Raw genomic sequence first — 15,796 nt, forward strand, 5'->3', positions numbered from 1 at the left:
GAAAGCATGGTGCCATCATAATGAAACAAACCAAGTGGGTACATTGTGGTTAAATAGTGGAACTCTGATTACTTACCATTTCTTTATAAACTCCCAGTGAAATATTGACGCCCCATCTTATTCGGCTGCTAAAGAAGAGAGCCTCATCTTCTGTGTCGATAAGATATTCATAGTGAAAGAACAAAAGAAATGAAGCAGCTCTGCAACAGAATATCTTATTATTTACAGTCGGACTTCTAAAATCTTCGAGACAGCATGCCTCAATTTACTCATGATTTTCCTCACAGACTTGTCGCAGTTGTTACAAATGCTTTCAGTACGTTTCTGCTGGTTGTCATCTTCTGCATTCTGCAGTACACATTCGACATGGAATTTGTGTGTTCGTGCAGACCAGGCTTACATCCAAATGGAGTTATTTACATCTTTCTCCCTCCTCTGATCCTTACCTGGTTTGTCATGGTCACTGAGCCCATCCACCAAAAGAGGATTTTTTCCAAATGGTATCATCGTGGAAACAACAATTGGTGTTTCAGTTCTTTAAAGTTGTTCTTTGACTATTTTGGTCTGTTAGTTGTTTGGTTTGCCATGGTTCTGTGTGATGGAGACTGGTTCTTCTGCCTGAAAACAAATCTGAACGCCTCACAGACTAGAATTCCTTGCAAAAGCCAAACAAATCTGACCTACGAGGAGTACCGCATCAAAGCAGAGTACAAGACAGCATCACTTGTAAGTATACTCAACATGTGTTTAACCAACGTTATTAGAAAACTTTGATGATATTGGAAGAAGATATTGGAGCACCCAAGTATCTCAGACGCATCAGACACTTTTCCTGAGAAAATGTACATTCTTAGACGTAGACGTAGATACTTACTTTAAAGATCTCAAACTGGGAAATTGGTGTTTGATTAGGATCAACACAATTACAGCAACTACTGCACTCAAAAGGCAATCAAGATCCATCATCAGAGAGCTGATTGTACAACTGTAAAATATATAGAGCTGAATGGCCTGGCAAGACAAATGCAAGATATTTTTACAACACTTTTAGCTAAAGCACATCAGATCAAGTGTTGACCAAGCAGCAACCTCTAGTGTTGAAATAATAAGCCTATAAGGAGGTGTAAAAAAACAGAAAACTGTAGTACCTGCAGTACTGGCCGCTGGCTCCAAAAACCAAGTGATCCCCATTAGGTCCTGGATTAAAATGCCAATTTTGAAAGCAGAAACAAACATGTTTACAGCCTGGTTCAAAAACAAATAACACCTCATTTTCTCATTTCTTTATAGCTTAAAACAGTAGGGTGGTGAAGTTTCTACGACTTATTTTGATATAAGAAATCTAAAGAGTTAAGCATACATTTGCATAATCAGGGGCGTTGTTTAGTTCAGGGGTTCCCAAACTTTTCAGCTATTGACCCCCAAAATAAGACTACAAGAGACTGGGGACCCCAACTGTTTCTTCCACACACAAACCGTAAAATCCGGAATATAAGTCGCACCCTGTTTTGAAAGTCTTTAAGTTTACCTGCATGACGATTTATATTGTGTTCAGTGATGTCTACAACGTGCAGTTTCTGTGCAGCCGTGTTCCTCTTTTAGTTCCGTCTGTTTTCACTTTCGGGAGTTTGCGCTCCTACTAGCTACAGTACGGTAGTTGAGCTCTCATTCTGCAGGGAAAGTTGTGAATCAGAGGCACAGACTCCTAGCTTGCGAGTCGCGCTGCCCGACTCCGCTGGCCACTCTTTTAATATAGGACTCTTTAAATCAAAAGAGCACTCCACAATGTTTATTTACAGAACAGTATACCACTGTTTTCTGTAAATGCATGATTATCACCTCGTGAGGAAGAAAAGATGTGGAAAAAGTTGCAGGTTTTTAATCGCATCAGGTTGCAGTGATAGTGGCTGCTGCCCTGCTGTGATGACGGCGCATGTTTCAGTATTTTATACTGGTTTATTGGTCGCACCGGTGTATAAGACACAGCCAACTTTTAAGATGAAAAAAAAGGTATTAAAAGTGGGTCTTATACACCAGATTTTACGGTAGGCTGGTAACACTGGTAATGCAAACCAACAACATAAAATAATACAATACTGTTCTAGTTTGATATAAAGTTAGATGGAGGTAGAATTTCCAATATGGTGACTGCCATCGTTGGGCTTCAAAATGCCTCTTCAGAAACCAATGAGTGAGACTGTGTCCATGTTTTATACAGTCTATAGTGTTGACCGGACTCCTTTCAAAATATGGCATTTCCATGACAAATCGGTGAAGTTGTTCCTTCCATAAGTTTTTATGAAAATGTTGTTCCATCCTTTCTCTTTCTGTTTGTTAAAGGAGCTGCTTTCTCTGTAAATGCTTGTTAAGTTGAGGAGCTCCTGATACAAACATCAAGTTTCCTCCAGGCGTCAATACACAGATTGGAAGACTGGAATATCTTCTCATAACTTTCATCTTCCAACTTGCAGGATTGTTGTGTTAGCTAGGCTATACGTTTCCCAGTTTCAGGTCTTTTATGCTTGGCTATGATAGGTTAGACTGAATTATTTGGTAATTATCTGTCAAAGTTAATTCTTTCTGTTTGGGTTCTTTTCCAGGACTACGGCCTCATTGCCATCTCTTCTCTTCTTGCTTTATGGATCATTGAAGAACTCATTAGGGTCTGTTGCACCAGAAGTAAGAGGTGCAAAAGTTGTTGCTGGTCCAAACATCCTTACTACAAGGTGGTCTATAAAGATCTTTTGGAAGACCAAATGATAAACCATCTGAATGACGAGCTATCCAAAATAGCAAAAGAAAGAGCGGAGGCCATCTGTAAACCCCAGCTTGAAACGATCAGGAAGAATGAGCTGAGATTGAATAATGATGGTGAGGTCAACGATGATGACCAAACACCTTTGGAAACCTGGTGGAACATTTCAGCCTCAGATTTCTACTTGGAAGAACCGGAGAGACAAGAGGACTCTTGGGTTCATTGTTTGGCATGACCTCAGGCTATTATTCTGATACACTTTCACTCCCAACCTGCAGCATCTTAGTTTTGGTTAAATAATTTATAATAATTTTTGGTGAAACAGGTCTGCCAGTCAGTCTAAGTGGATATATGCATGGAGACTCTATACACGGAGACTCTGATGTCCCAAAAAGTTTTTTTTTGTGTGTGCACACAGGCTACTATTTTTTGCTTCTTGCACAAAAACACATTTCTAACTCATATTCTTAACTCTGTAATTTAATTTAAACCTCTTTTTTTAGAACTTTTAAAAAGAAAATATTAAATATGACCTTCATAACATTATTTTTGTTGGAGTAACATATAATATATGAACTGGTTCAAAATGAAGTCTGTCATTCATTCAGTCATTTATTTTATTACTTCTGTTACATACATTGAAATTAAAAACACAAAAAATAAAATCTCAAACTACTATTGATAGTAAGTGTTAATCTTGAATCACATTCTACATGCATCTATTTTTAACAGAGAGGGAGAGAACTTGCACGTGTTTTATTTGTGGTTTTTTAAAAAAAGAGGAAAAAGATAGACCCACACACCGCCACAAAAAAGTTTTTAATTCATCACAACGTTCCGACCAAAGGTCTTCTTCAGGTGATAACTTTTGGTCGAAACATTGTGATAAAATACATTTTCTTGTGGCATTTGAGCGAGTGTGTGGGCCCATTTTCTTCCTCAGTCTGCTGTGCTTGTACCTCCCTGCACCTATACATGATGTGCGTATAACTACCTCCTTGCTCTTAAACAAAGTAACATCTCAGTTCTTCAAACCCGTGGGAGTCATCTGCATTTGCCAGAGGTGTAAAGTAACAAACTATATTCGCGTTACTGTAATTGAGTAGTTTTTTGGTGTACTTATTACTTTTTAAGTCGTTTTTAAACTCTGTACTTTTACTTTACTTAAGTAGGTTTTCTGTTAAATAATTATAATTCTCTACATTTTAAATCACATCCGTTACTGAGTAAAAAAAAATGGGCCTGCTATGAATGATTTTCCCTCATCGCACCGGAGCGACGAGAGAGAGAGACAGAGAGAGAGACAGAGAGAGAGAGAGAGAGAGAGAGAGCGAGAGAGACAGAGAGAGAGACAGAGAGAGACAGAGAGACAGAGAGACAGAGAGAAAGAGAGAGAGAGACAGAGAGAGAGAGACAGAGAGCGAGAGAGAGAGAGAGAGAGACAGAGAGAGAGAGAGAGAGACAGAGAGAGAGAGAGAGCGAGAGAGACAGAGAGAGAGAGAGAGAGAGAGACAGAGAGAGAGAGACAGAGAGCGAGAGAGAGAGAGAGAGAGACAGAGAGAGAGAGAGAGAGACAGAGAGAGAGAGAGAGCGAGAGAGACAGAGAGAGAGAGAGAGAGAGAGACAGAGAGCGAGAGACAGAGAGAGAGAGAGAGAGAGAGACAGAGAGACAGAGAGAGAGAGAGAGACAGAGAGAGAGAGAGAGAGACAGAGCGAGACAGAGAGAGAGAGACAGAGAGAGAGAGAGAGAGAGACAGAGAGAGAGACAGAGAGACAGAGAGAGAGAGAGAGAGAGACAGAGAGACAGAGAGAGAGAGAGAGAGATACAGAGAGACAGAGGGAGAGAGAGAGAGGGACAGACAAACAGAGAGACAGAGAGAGAGACAGAGAGACATTTTAAACAAGTTACTTTTTACTTTTACTAGAGTACATTTTTAAACTGGTACTTTTACTTGTACTTAAGTAAAATTTTATTAAAGTAACAGTACTTTTACTTGAGGAGAATATATTAGTACTCTTTACACCTCTGGCATTTGCCGTCCTTCCTGTTGTTAATTTTAAATGTTCTCATTAAGACAGGTCATGCAGATATATAGTAACTCGTCTCCAACTCTGTACACGTTACACTCTCTCCCTTTGTCTCTCTAAACACATATACAACATGAAAGCCCTGCGAATGGCCTCTTGCAAAAACATACAGTGCAAAAACAGAAAAAAAGGAGCATACTCGACAGTAAACACAGTTTCAGGTGCACTAAAAAGGCTAAAAAGAGACAGAAAAGTCAGCACACTAAATGTCCTTTAAGTTTCCTTTATCTGGGTAAGAGCAGCAAAACAACAAGGGACACCTTTCAGCACTAGGTCATAATCAGTGTTGAGCGCAACTCTGATGAAGGCCTACAGCTCTTACACAGATGAAGGTAATTTAAAGGACATTTAGTGTGCTGACTTTTCTGTCGATTAATAACATACAGTGTAAATCATTCCATTGCTTTGCTATTTTTCACAGATCCACCGTAGGGAATTGTTACATCTGATATCATTCCAGTCTGCCTCTACAAAATGGACACAGTCCTCTTCGCCATATCGTGGATCTCCTCCACCGTTATCAGGCTGATCTTCCCGCCAGTACCTATATGAGGGGAACAAGAAAGATCATTTTCACAGGATTTCTCTCTTTCACAAAACAATAATGATGTTCATTGAGAACACATTATTGGCTCATTGGACTGAATTTAACCCAAACATGTTTGCTCTCCATGCAAGCAGTATTAGAAAATGGCAGTTTTTCTCATTTACTGTGGCTCAATTCTCAAATTAAACAACTTTTTTTTGGCTGACATGGCAACAAAAACAGTGAAAAAGATGAGAAGAGGTTGATTCATTTTTCCAGTACAGCTCACACGATGACAAAACAACTTTTAATGTTGGTGGCACTGACCACAACGACTCCATTTTGAACCAAGAATGAAATGTGTTTGGTGAATTTGGATGTTTTTTAAATTTTTGATGTCAAGTGAAACATTTGTAACAATTGTACTTAACAGTTTGGAGAATGTTAGGGCTGTTTGAAGAAATTGACACATCACTGTGTTCCTTACCTCTGAGTCAGTGGAGTGTCATCTGTCCATTTCCAGGTGCCTTCATTGTCCCGGTCACTCAGACCAATCCAAGTGTATGTGATGATGTTGTTAGTTAGAAATTCCTGTTGGAGGAAGAGAGCCTGTATTTTTATTTCGATTTTAGCTTCAAAAAAACTGTGTGCTCAAACAGGCTGTTTTGGGAATAATCCCTTGATTACATCACAAAAGGCAGTAACCCCTCCCCCAGATGGGTGACACTCGCACAACTAGGTGTTTGTTCTGCCCTCTGAGCGAACTGGCCCGAGGCCACCCAAACCCTTCCAGAGAGGGGGCGTGGTCAGACACAGCTCATTTACATTTAAAGCTACAGACACAGAAACAGCCTGTTCTGAGCAGGGCTGCAATAGAGAGGTTTATAGGGGAGCTCTGAGACTTATTTAAACTGGTTGAGGAGGAGAATATGTGACCTTTAAAAATAAAAGTATCAGTAGAAAGAAGTAAAAAAATTCAAGTAAAGTGAGTGTAAAGTACAAAAGTACAACATTTGCCTCAGAAATGTGGTGGATTTGTTAAGTAACTTAAAATTGAAAATTATTAGTGACCTTTAAGTATCCTGGCATGTGGGACATTGGACAAAATCACTACTCTTTAGGGCTTCTGGAGGTAGCAATGGAGTTCACTCATCCAGTCTACATACATTTTTGTGGACCTATAAACGCTATGTCTAACTAAACAACACATTACCTGCTCTTCAATACTGTCCACGATCACCAGATCTGCTCCTCTGTCTCTGCAGTCTTGTCTGCTTTCTTCCCAAGTCTTAGCCTGGTTTGAGAAGAAATAACAGGAACAACGGAAACCTTTCCATCCCTCAGAACAGGTTTTGTCTGTAACATACGACAAACATCAAATATTGAAGAGCAGCCATTAAAGGCTTTATATGCATTTTTGCATATTTACACTTAAATGTAATAGAAATCAAGTATATCCTCTGAAATTAACTCTGAGTCATGACTGTCTACAATGGGTGTAACACCCGAGTCCCACTGTCTGTGATGTTTTCCTGTCTTTAGTTTGTTGTTTATATAATTATTAAATTATATAATAAGGGCGACATCTGCTGGATGAAAAAAATCGCATATAAAGCCTTTAAAGAAACATGCATACACACACTGTCAAACGAATGTGGACAGCTGACTCCCATACCACCTCCTAATTTGGCCTGTGATCATCTCAATGTGTTCTGGAAATGTTTCACACCTGTACTTATAGGGCGCCACAGGAATGAGTCCTAAAACCCGGAATGGCTGTCCATTTGTGATCGGTTCACTCAGGACACGTGTTAATAACAGTTGTTAACATGATCTGTTAGTTTAGCCTTTTATTTGGAGTCTTATTCCAATGATGGGATCATCAGAAGTTATTATACAGTTATTATATTATACAAAATTATAAATCATATAGACTTATTATAATATATTAATTATCCTATTTTTATTTTTTTTCTCTTCAATCCCTGTTATTACTCATTCTCTAAAATACTCTGAATTTAAGTCGACAACCTTCTCAACATTCACAAACACAATCACTGTCATTTATCCATTGGTCCACTTTCTATTATTCATGTTAGTTATTTTTGTTATCACTGCTACTCAAAACAATAGACCTTGTCTTGCTGCCAATACTGGGCAGGGACAATGTGGCTTAAAGGGTAAGGTTGATCTTCGGTCCCCGGCTCCAGCGGCCACATGTCGGATAGATGTGCTGTGTCAAGACACTAGACCAGATGTTGCTCCCGCTGCTGCGCAGCGACAATGTGGCTCGGGGGAAAGTCAATCGTCTCTCGACTGGAGGGTCGGGGGTTCGGTCCCTCACTCCTGTGGCCACGCACTGTATCTATGTGGTCCCTTGTGTGATCTTGCGGGACTGGTCTCGTCAATTAGAGCCCCAGCTCTCTGAGTGGCTCTGAATTAAGGTTTGTCTACAGGAGGGTTTGTGGCACATCCTCTGTCACTACTGACATTATAATTCTGCAAATTGGTTATTGATGGTAGTGATGATGATGATGGTGGCGACAATAGTGATGATGAAGATGATGATGTTTTAATGAATATTGCATTTGCTTCATCACACACACACACACACACACACACACACACACACACACACACACACACACACACACAGGTCACAGGGACACAGGTTAAAAATGAATATACCTCCTTTTTTCTAAAGAATTCACAGGTAACTGACTTTAAAGGTGGTTAGCAGAAGTGAGAGAAGATAACAGCGGCATATTCTCTAAATAAATACACTTCCTCAATGCTAACAGATAGCTGTGAGCAGTAACCACACAGGAAGAGCACTCACTCTGGTTGAACAAACTCTGAAGTCTTTCCAGCTCTTTAGTCATTTCAGTGAGGTTGGCATTCAGCAGCTCTCTCTGTTCAGTCAGGGAGGACAGCTGGTTCTCTCTGTCCTTGAGATGCTTGGTAAGATTGGCTTCGAAGTCGTGGCCTGAAATGAATTAAAGATGCCTGTTTCTTTACATAAACAAAACTCATACTGACTAAAGTTTCTTTGTTTGAGTCATGAGCTCATGACTCAGACAACTAACCCCAACAAGATCATTCCTTTCTCCACCAGACTTAGAAAAAGTCATCCATGCATTTCTCTCTTCCAGACTATTTGAATATTTTAATGCTCTTTATACCAGCATCAGCAAATGTAACATCCAAAGAGTGCAATTAATTTACGATGCTGCAGCAAGGCAGAGAGAAGTGACCACATTACTGCTGGCTTCCCTGACTAGCTGTTAGTTTAAGAATTGTTTTAGAGATTTTATTGGCTGTTTTTAAAGCCTATATTGAACAGGCCCCACCCTATGATCTGCTAACTCCCTTTAAACCTGACAGCTCTCTGACATTCATAAGCAGGGCTCTATAGTTCTAAAACTCCCCAATTATTGCACATTTAGTCATAAATATATATAATTATATATAATTCATTTTCACATCTTGATAAAGGCTTGATATGGAAGTGCATCAGAGTTTATTTTCGGGTCCAACGTGGTGCTGTAACAATAAAGACATTCAAAGGATTTAAAGAGACAATATTTAAAAAATACCTTTTCCATTTCTCTGAGCCACCAGCCACATAAAATAACATGTTTAACCCGATCTACAATGATTTCTAAACAACAGACTCACAGTAGATTAAGATGCGGATGATACCAGCCATTAAGAGAAAACTCAGGAGCCCCAGAAAAACAACAGCCCCGTAAAATCTCCTCTGTGAGCTCCTGGGACCTGAACACAGAAAGGGGAGTTCAGGAGTTGTGACAGATAATTTAACACGTTTCAATCAACCATTATTTGTATAGCACCAGTTCATAACACATCTTATCTGGAGATGTTTCACAAAAAGCAGGTAAAAGTTTCTGCACAACTCGGTCTAATCAAACACTCTAACCTTTCTGAGGTGTCGAAGGCGCTTCAGAGTCAGTATTTGCGTAGATGTCCTCCATCGCTCACAGGGATGATTCCAGCTGTTTAGAAGATCTGCTCTGCAGTGTGGGCTGTGTTTGATTGCTGAAAACTCATTTGAGTTTCAAATGTGATGTTTTTACTTACTTGTGAGGGAGTGACAAGTTTCAGAGGTGATGAAATGTAAAGCTGATGAAGCTGTCAGATAACTCCTAATCCGTCTTTTATGACTCGGCAAATGTTTATTTATATCCCTAAAACCATCATCATTGACCTCACGCACTGGCCACGCCCATTGATGTGGAATCGTGTACTGTAGCTCACAACTAATAGTACGTTTTATTTGTAAATTACATACCGTTTAAGAAAGATCACTAACATAATCCTAAACGTTGTGTTTGTTTGATTTTTCCAGTGGACTTGCGAGGACTTATTTGTTTTTTTAAACATGGCTTTGGTAAATCAACAGTTTCCTTAAAAATGACAAAATATTCACTACATGGTTCTCTTAACAAATCAAATTATTTTGTAACAAACAGACTCGCTGACCATTTTAACTTGTGATTTCATATTTTTTACCCTATTGACGTTCCATTGGAAATGCCCAGGCAAGAGCGAGGAGGTGTGGCAAGAAATGCCATGAGACGAGAGGTCTCCAGGCTGCAGCCATACCCGACTCAGTAGATAGACCGAGATAGACTAGCTCGTATTAGTTGTATACACATTTTGCAGGACACACGTTGCATGTTTCTAAAAAAGGTAAAGTGATTTACTTTATGTAACTTTACGACACACTGGCTACTACCTAACATTTGTGCGTGCAACTAGCTTCATGTACGTTGTGTCGGTGTGTCTGATCTCCATAAGGTGTTCAAGTGAGGTCTGCGTAGTATCGTCCTTAAACGCACAGTATGTAAAGTCCGTCGCCAGGGGGCTCTCAATCAAAACAATAACAAACGACGATGTCAGGGCTGGCGGGGAATCATGGAATTGATTCCCTCTGCACCATTATGTATTTTAGTGCGTTCCTTTTGACTTTGGAAATCGGGACTCGTCAGGATCGTCCTCCTGAAGTTGTAATTCCAACTGAGAAACTCTGAGAACCTTAGGTAGCTCGAGTTAAAATCCAACATAGTTTACACAGCAACATGTACTATAACATGTAAATTTAGAGTCAAACTAAATGTGGCACAGGATAACAGCAGTTAGAGACAACGGCTCTTTATCAGTCTTTTTCAGAGCAGATTTTAGAGCACAGTGAGTCTGTATCTTCTTAGAAAACCCTCTGATTAAAATTGTGGTTGTGGTTTCATTTCAGAAATAAGTCTGAAACAAGTCCGAAATGAAAAAGACTTGATGCTGCTGCTTGTAAACCTCTGATCAGTGACTACGGTGATGTTTTGCATGCATCTTCTCAAAGCCTTAAATGTTTAGATACTGTGTATCATGGGCATTAATGTATATAACAAGTCTTAAGTTCCTATCTTATCTTTGCACTCTGTACGCTTGAGTTGACTGGCCTGCGTTGACCAGTGGTTCTCAGCTGGTCTAGGAGTTGTCAATGCACGCCAGTCAAATCAAGTGTACAGAGTGCAGTGATAAGTCAGGACCTTAAGTGATGTTGTAGAGAACTCCCCAACCACTCCTTAATGAGAAATCATGACCCAAATTTCTGAGATTTTTCAACCAATGAGATTTAATTAATGAAAAGAATTGCAATTAGTACCTCATACAGTACAGAACATGAGACAGCTGTCGGGGTGAAGACCTTTTGAACTAGTATCGTGTATGCGTGAAATTTGTATGGAAATTAATTAGGTCTTATCTGCTGGCCATCTTCATCATCTTCCATTTCTCTGGAGACATTTCCATAAATGCAGCAGTCCTGACAAAAAACTGTTTATTTATCTCTGTATGTTGGTTAAAGCATTTTGCATACATGTTTAACTGTTAAACAGGAGTCACAGAAGAGTGCAGTTGTTATCATTTTGATATAATTTACCTGGTCACGCTCAAACAAATGCTTGAAAAAAAGGCGAGCTCGTTCTGTGTCTTTTAGCATACCTAGCAGTGCTACTGCTAGTGAAGATGAGGAAACACCGCCTTCCATTTCAACATATGCTTTTTTAGATGACACAGCACACAAAAACAACAGAAAAGGGAAAACCAGACGAGGCAGAGGGAGGAGGAAAGCGTCCCCAGGATAACCACCTACTGGCACGCAAATTCTGCTGAACCCAAACCAAGAGAGAGTAATCAACATTTCAGGTATACCTCTTTCCGCTGACCGTCTACAAATTCTATCTAAAGGCCTTTCATATGCCCCCACTTACAACACAAACCAATTTCAGACGAAAGTCGACCTGTATAGATTTTACCGAAATCTACATCTGAAGGCCTGGTATCACAATAAACATGCTAACGCTACAACATCTACCACACCACCTCTTAGAACTGCTAATGAGCCATACAGTCCCTTCTGGCCTAAATATACTGTTTTTTCTCCTGAACAACAATTTGTATTAGGTCTGTTTAACTGTATTTATGAAAAAGGTGGATCATGATGTGGAAAACCTTTTTCATATCAATAGAAGATATCAACATGACCCTGGGTGAAAAACAACAATGACATCATGGTGTACTCAGCGGACAAGGGAAGAGTCCCGGTGGTTTGGGGTAGGAGACAATACACAGATGAAGCCCTCAGGCAACTGGACGACACACAATATTATTCCCATCTAGCTTCTAATCCGTTGAATCGATCAAAAAATAACTGAAAACTATTTTGGACAATGCTTTTGAAAGGAATTGGATCACTAACAGTGAACGGGATTTACTTCACCCTCAAAACTCCAGATTATCTTATTTTTATTTACTTTTCAAAATCCATAAACACCTTAACTCTCCTCCAGGTAGACACATCATCAGTGGAGAAAGAAGGAAGAGCTGTCAAAGAACATCCATGATCATGCTTTGGGGTTTCGTGGTTTGATGGTTGATGTGATCAATCAGCTCTTTCAATTTCTTATCACAGGTGCTAATTGTATAGTTATTAAGTTTGCTAATCTCCTTTAAGGAGACGTGGATTAGGCCAACAACTGTTTCTTGCAGTGCTGCTTGGTCTGATTCAAAAGGAGTCTTAACTACTGGCTCACATTGGGTCTTGGCATTTTAAATCTTGTCGTTGTTTACTCTATCCTGGAAGCTACTCACACCTCTCAGACAGCTGGATACTTTGGTGTTGGTTCACGTCTCAACTGGACAAATGGCTTAATTGTTGTCTCAAACAACATAGAGCAGAAAATGTCATATTTCATTTCATTTCATATTTGATTTATTTGCTCAATTCAGTGTATAGTTTCAACACCATAATACACAACATAAAATATTTTCATACTACTTATTACTTATTTTTGTATACCTTATTTTTGTATACCTTGTATTTCATTTCAGAAGTGTTTGTTCGATATTTTATATAATCTCTATATAATTTATTTTTCTTCTTACATTCCAAATAACATACATTAATTTTCATCTTTCTCAACAATAAAGGACAATGCTTGTCATATAGAGATAAGTAAGACTTCAAAAATGTATCAAATACCACATTCAAATCCTTGATGTATACCCCAGTCCAGTCTTCCTCCACAAGGTAATTTCGAAAGTTATTTATCGCTTCATCTGTTCTTAATCTAATATATTTTAAATGAAGCTCTTCCTTATTTCTTTTGGACTGACAACCATAAATAGTAAAGATGGGTGATCGGAAATATCATTCATTAATAGCCCACTGTGTGAAATGTTTTCTATCTCATTTGTAAAAATATTATATTAAATTGAAGTATGCTTTGCATGAAATGATGAGTAAGTTTTCAAAAGAAAAAAAATCTTGAGAATAATTACTTCAGTATTAAAATTCTGGATTACTGTGCTAAAACAATGCAATAAAGCTGGTTATTAGGTGACTCACACGGGGCACCAATTATGTTGGGGCTTTGAAGGCCTGACACGGGTCAATAATAATGTTGGGGTTTTGATGAGCTCACACACGCACAACAATTATGTTGGTAAACAAAACAAACAATTACTATTGGACTTGCAAAAGTATAACAGGAGTCTAAAACTCACTGTGTATTTTGAACGTCAACCAAAAACTGTTCGTAGAAATTAGGATTATTCATTATTAATATGAATTAACAAAATAATGAATCTAAATTAATAAAAAGTGATCAACATTTGAGACTGGAACACAGAAAGGAACGTTCACGAGCAACAGTTGTGACAAATGATTTAACATGTTTCAATCAATCACTATTTGATATCATATTCAACATTTACCTAGAGTTCCTCCATCGGAAACAAGGATGATTCCAACTAGAATGTCTGCTTTGCAGTGTGGGCTGTGTTTGAGGGGTGTTTTTAACTTGTGAGGAAATGACGAGTTTCCGAGGTGATGGAATCTGAAGCTGATGAAAATTTAAGATAACTGTTAATCAGTCTTTTATGAGTCTGCAAATGTTTATTTATAGCCTAAAAATCATTTTGGATGGCCTCTGACACACCACTTTGATTTGGGAAATACATATTTAAATACATTGCGGACACTCAATGCACACTTTGCCTCTACTTATAAGTATACATTTTAGATTTGAAATTACAAGACTAAAATGTGCATTGATGCTCAACTCAATAGCTAAGGGAAGGAAGTCTACTTTTACACAACTTTTCACATTTATTATAACAAATTCTAATGCAGTTCATTTCTGAAAATGGGATGGAACAGAGTCATTGAAAAACTATGCCCTTAAACACAGCCCCATTCTTAAATCAAGATACATTGAGAGTAAACAAGATCAATAACTTGTGAATAAAAACACAATGATTTAGAAATGTAGTCTTCCCAGATCACTATCACATAATATTGACTTTCCTCAATCTAAACTAGACAAAGAGTTTTAAAATGGGAAGAAAAGGGTTTGATTGCAAGTTGTTTGGATGAGATCTATTTTTATTTGAACAGCTGAAGCATGAATACAGTCTTCCAAGGTGCAAACCCTCCTCCTCCTTCTCCTGAAGCTTGTGGAGCTCTTTTATGTACTACCATCTTATCTGCTGGCTATTTTCTCTCACCAGAACTTCGACTGTTGAAAAGTCATTCTGAAATAGCTTGAGCATGTGACATGATCCAGGAGAACATGGACTCTTTGTGCCGGGTCTTCAGGATGGCAAAAAAAGACAGAAAAAAGCAGTTATCCATTAAATCAATTTTTTGTGCATTTTCTGTATTCATCTCTGTGTAAGAGTACATTTATACATTCAACAGTGTACTACCCAGACAACAAAGGTACAGTATTAGGGTAATCCACATCTATTCAAAGTTAAGAAGCTAAACATTATTGTAATCATGCTATTTTCAGCTCTCTCACTCACAAACAAATACTACTTGAATTATTCAAATCATTAACCGATCCCAACTCTCTGTGCTTTAGTACAGAACATACAGTAGCTCATTTCCTATTAACATGAGCTCAGTACATGGCTGCATTTAAAAAAATAATTCTTGTACTTATTACTTTATATCTTATTTTCATTCCATGTTATTTAAATATTTTTTTTTATATTTCTACTGCTATATTATTTGTAAGATAATCTGTAACAATGAAGAACTATATTAATAACCATATTATTTCCTGAACTCATACAAAGTGAAAAAAACAATATTAAACATTTCTCTCTCCTTCACTGCTGTAAGGAACATGGATGTGGGATTCATTTCAATAGAACTATTATTCATCTCTTCAGTTGACCCCGGTGGATCAGGGATTTTTTCTGCCAAGTTTGGTCCAACATTCACAAAATAATTATTAAAGCTATTTGCCACCTCTTCCATATTAGAATTTTCTTTACCATCATCAATAAAATACAGAATAGAGCTCATTTGTTTAGAATCGTTTCTCATAATACTATTTAATATATCCCATATTCCTTTAACATTATTTTTATTCTAATTTATTATTTTACTGTAGTAGTCCTTCCTGCATCTCCTCAAAATATTAGTTAAATTTTTCTTATATTTTTTGTATTTATTTTCTGCCTCATCAGTTCTCTTGCAAAATAATATATTAGCCCCTTTATGGTTGGCAAAGACTGTTACTTTAAAAAAACAGTTTTAAAAAAATTGCACTACCTCCTTTCAATCACTGCTGTTTATACACAAACTTTCAGGGGGTCTACACTGTATATGTACAGGTGGGCACATCTATGTATTTTATCCTTGTACAGGTTATGTACATTCTTTGTATAAGTCTATTTTTTAATTGGAGAATTTTAATTTTTTAATGTAGGGGCTTCTTTAAACCTTTGTCCTGGTTAATATATATGTATGGGAGGGGGGACAGCAGTTGTTGTTTAGATGTAGAAATTGTTCCATGTTGTGCATGTCTTTGTAAACTGTTACTGGATGCTTTGAATTT

The 15,796-nt window shown here is 38.1% G+C and overlaps 1 long non-coding RNA gene across 1 annotated transcript; it reads right to left on the reverse strand.

Annotated features, from left to right (window-relative positions):
• Positions 1 to 3,344: 3,344 nt before the first annotated feature.
• Positions 3,345 to 4,927, reverse strand: LOC132987552 (uncharacterized). The gene is made up of 2 exons (XR_009675627.1): positions 4,780 to 4,927; positions 3,345 to 3,803 (listed from the first exon to the last, which is right to left on the reverse strand). It is a non-coding gene; the product is annotated as an uncharacterized LOC132987552 (long non-coding RNA).
• Positions 4,928 to 15,796: the final 10,869 nt, after the last annotated feature.

Source organism: Labrus mixtus, chromosome 13 (genome assembly GCF_963584025.1).
Source record: "Labrus mixtus chromosome 13, fLabMix1.1, whole genome shotgun sequence".
Taxonomy (NCBI): domain Eukaryota; kingdom Metazoa; phylum Chordata; class Actinopteri; order Labriformes; family Labridae; genus Labrus; species Labrus mixtus.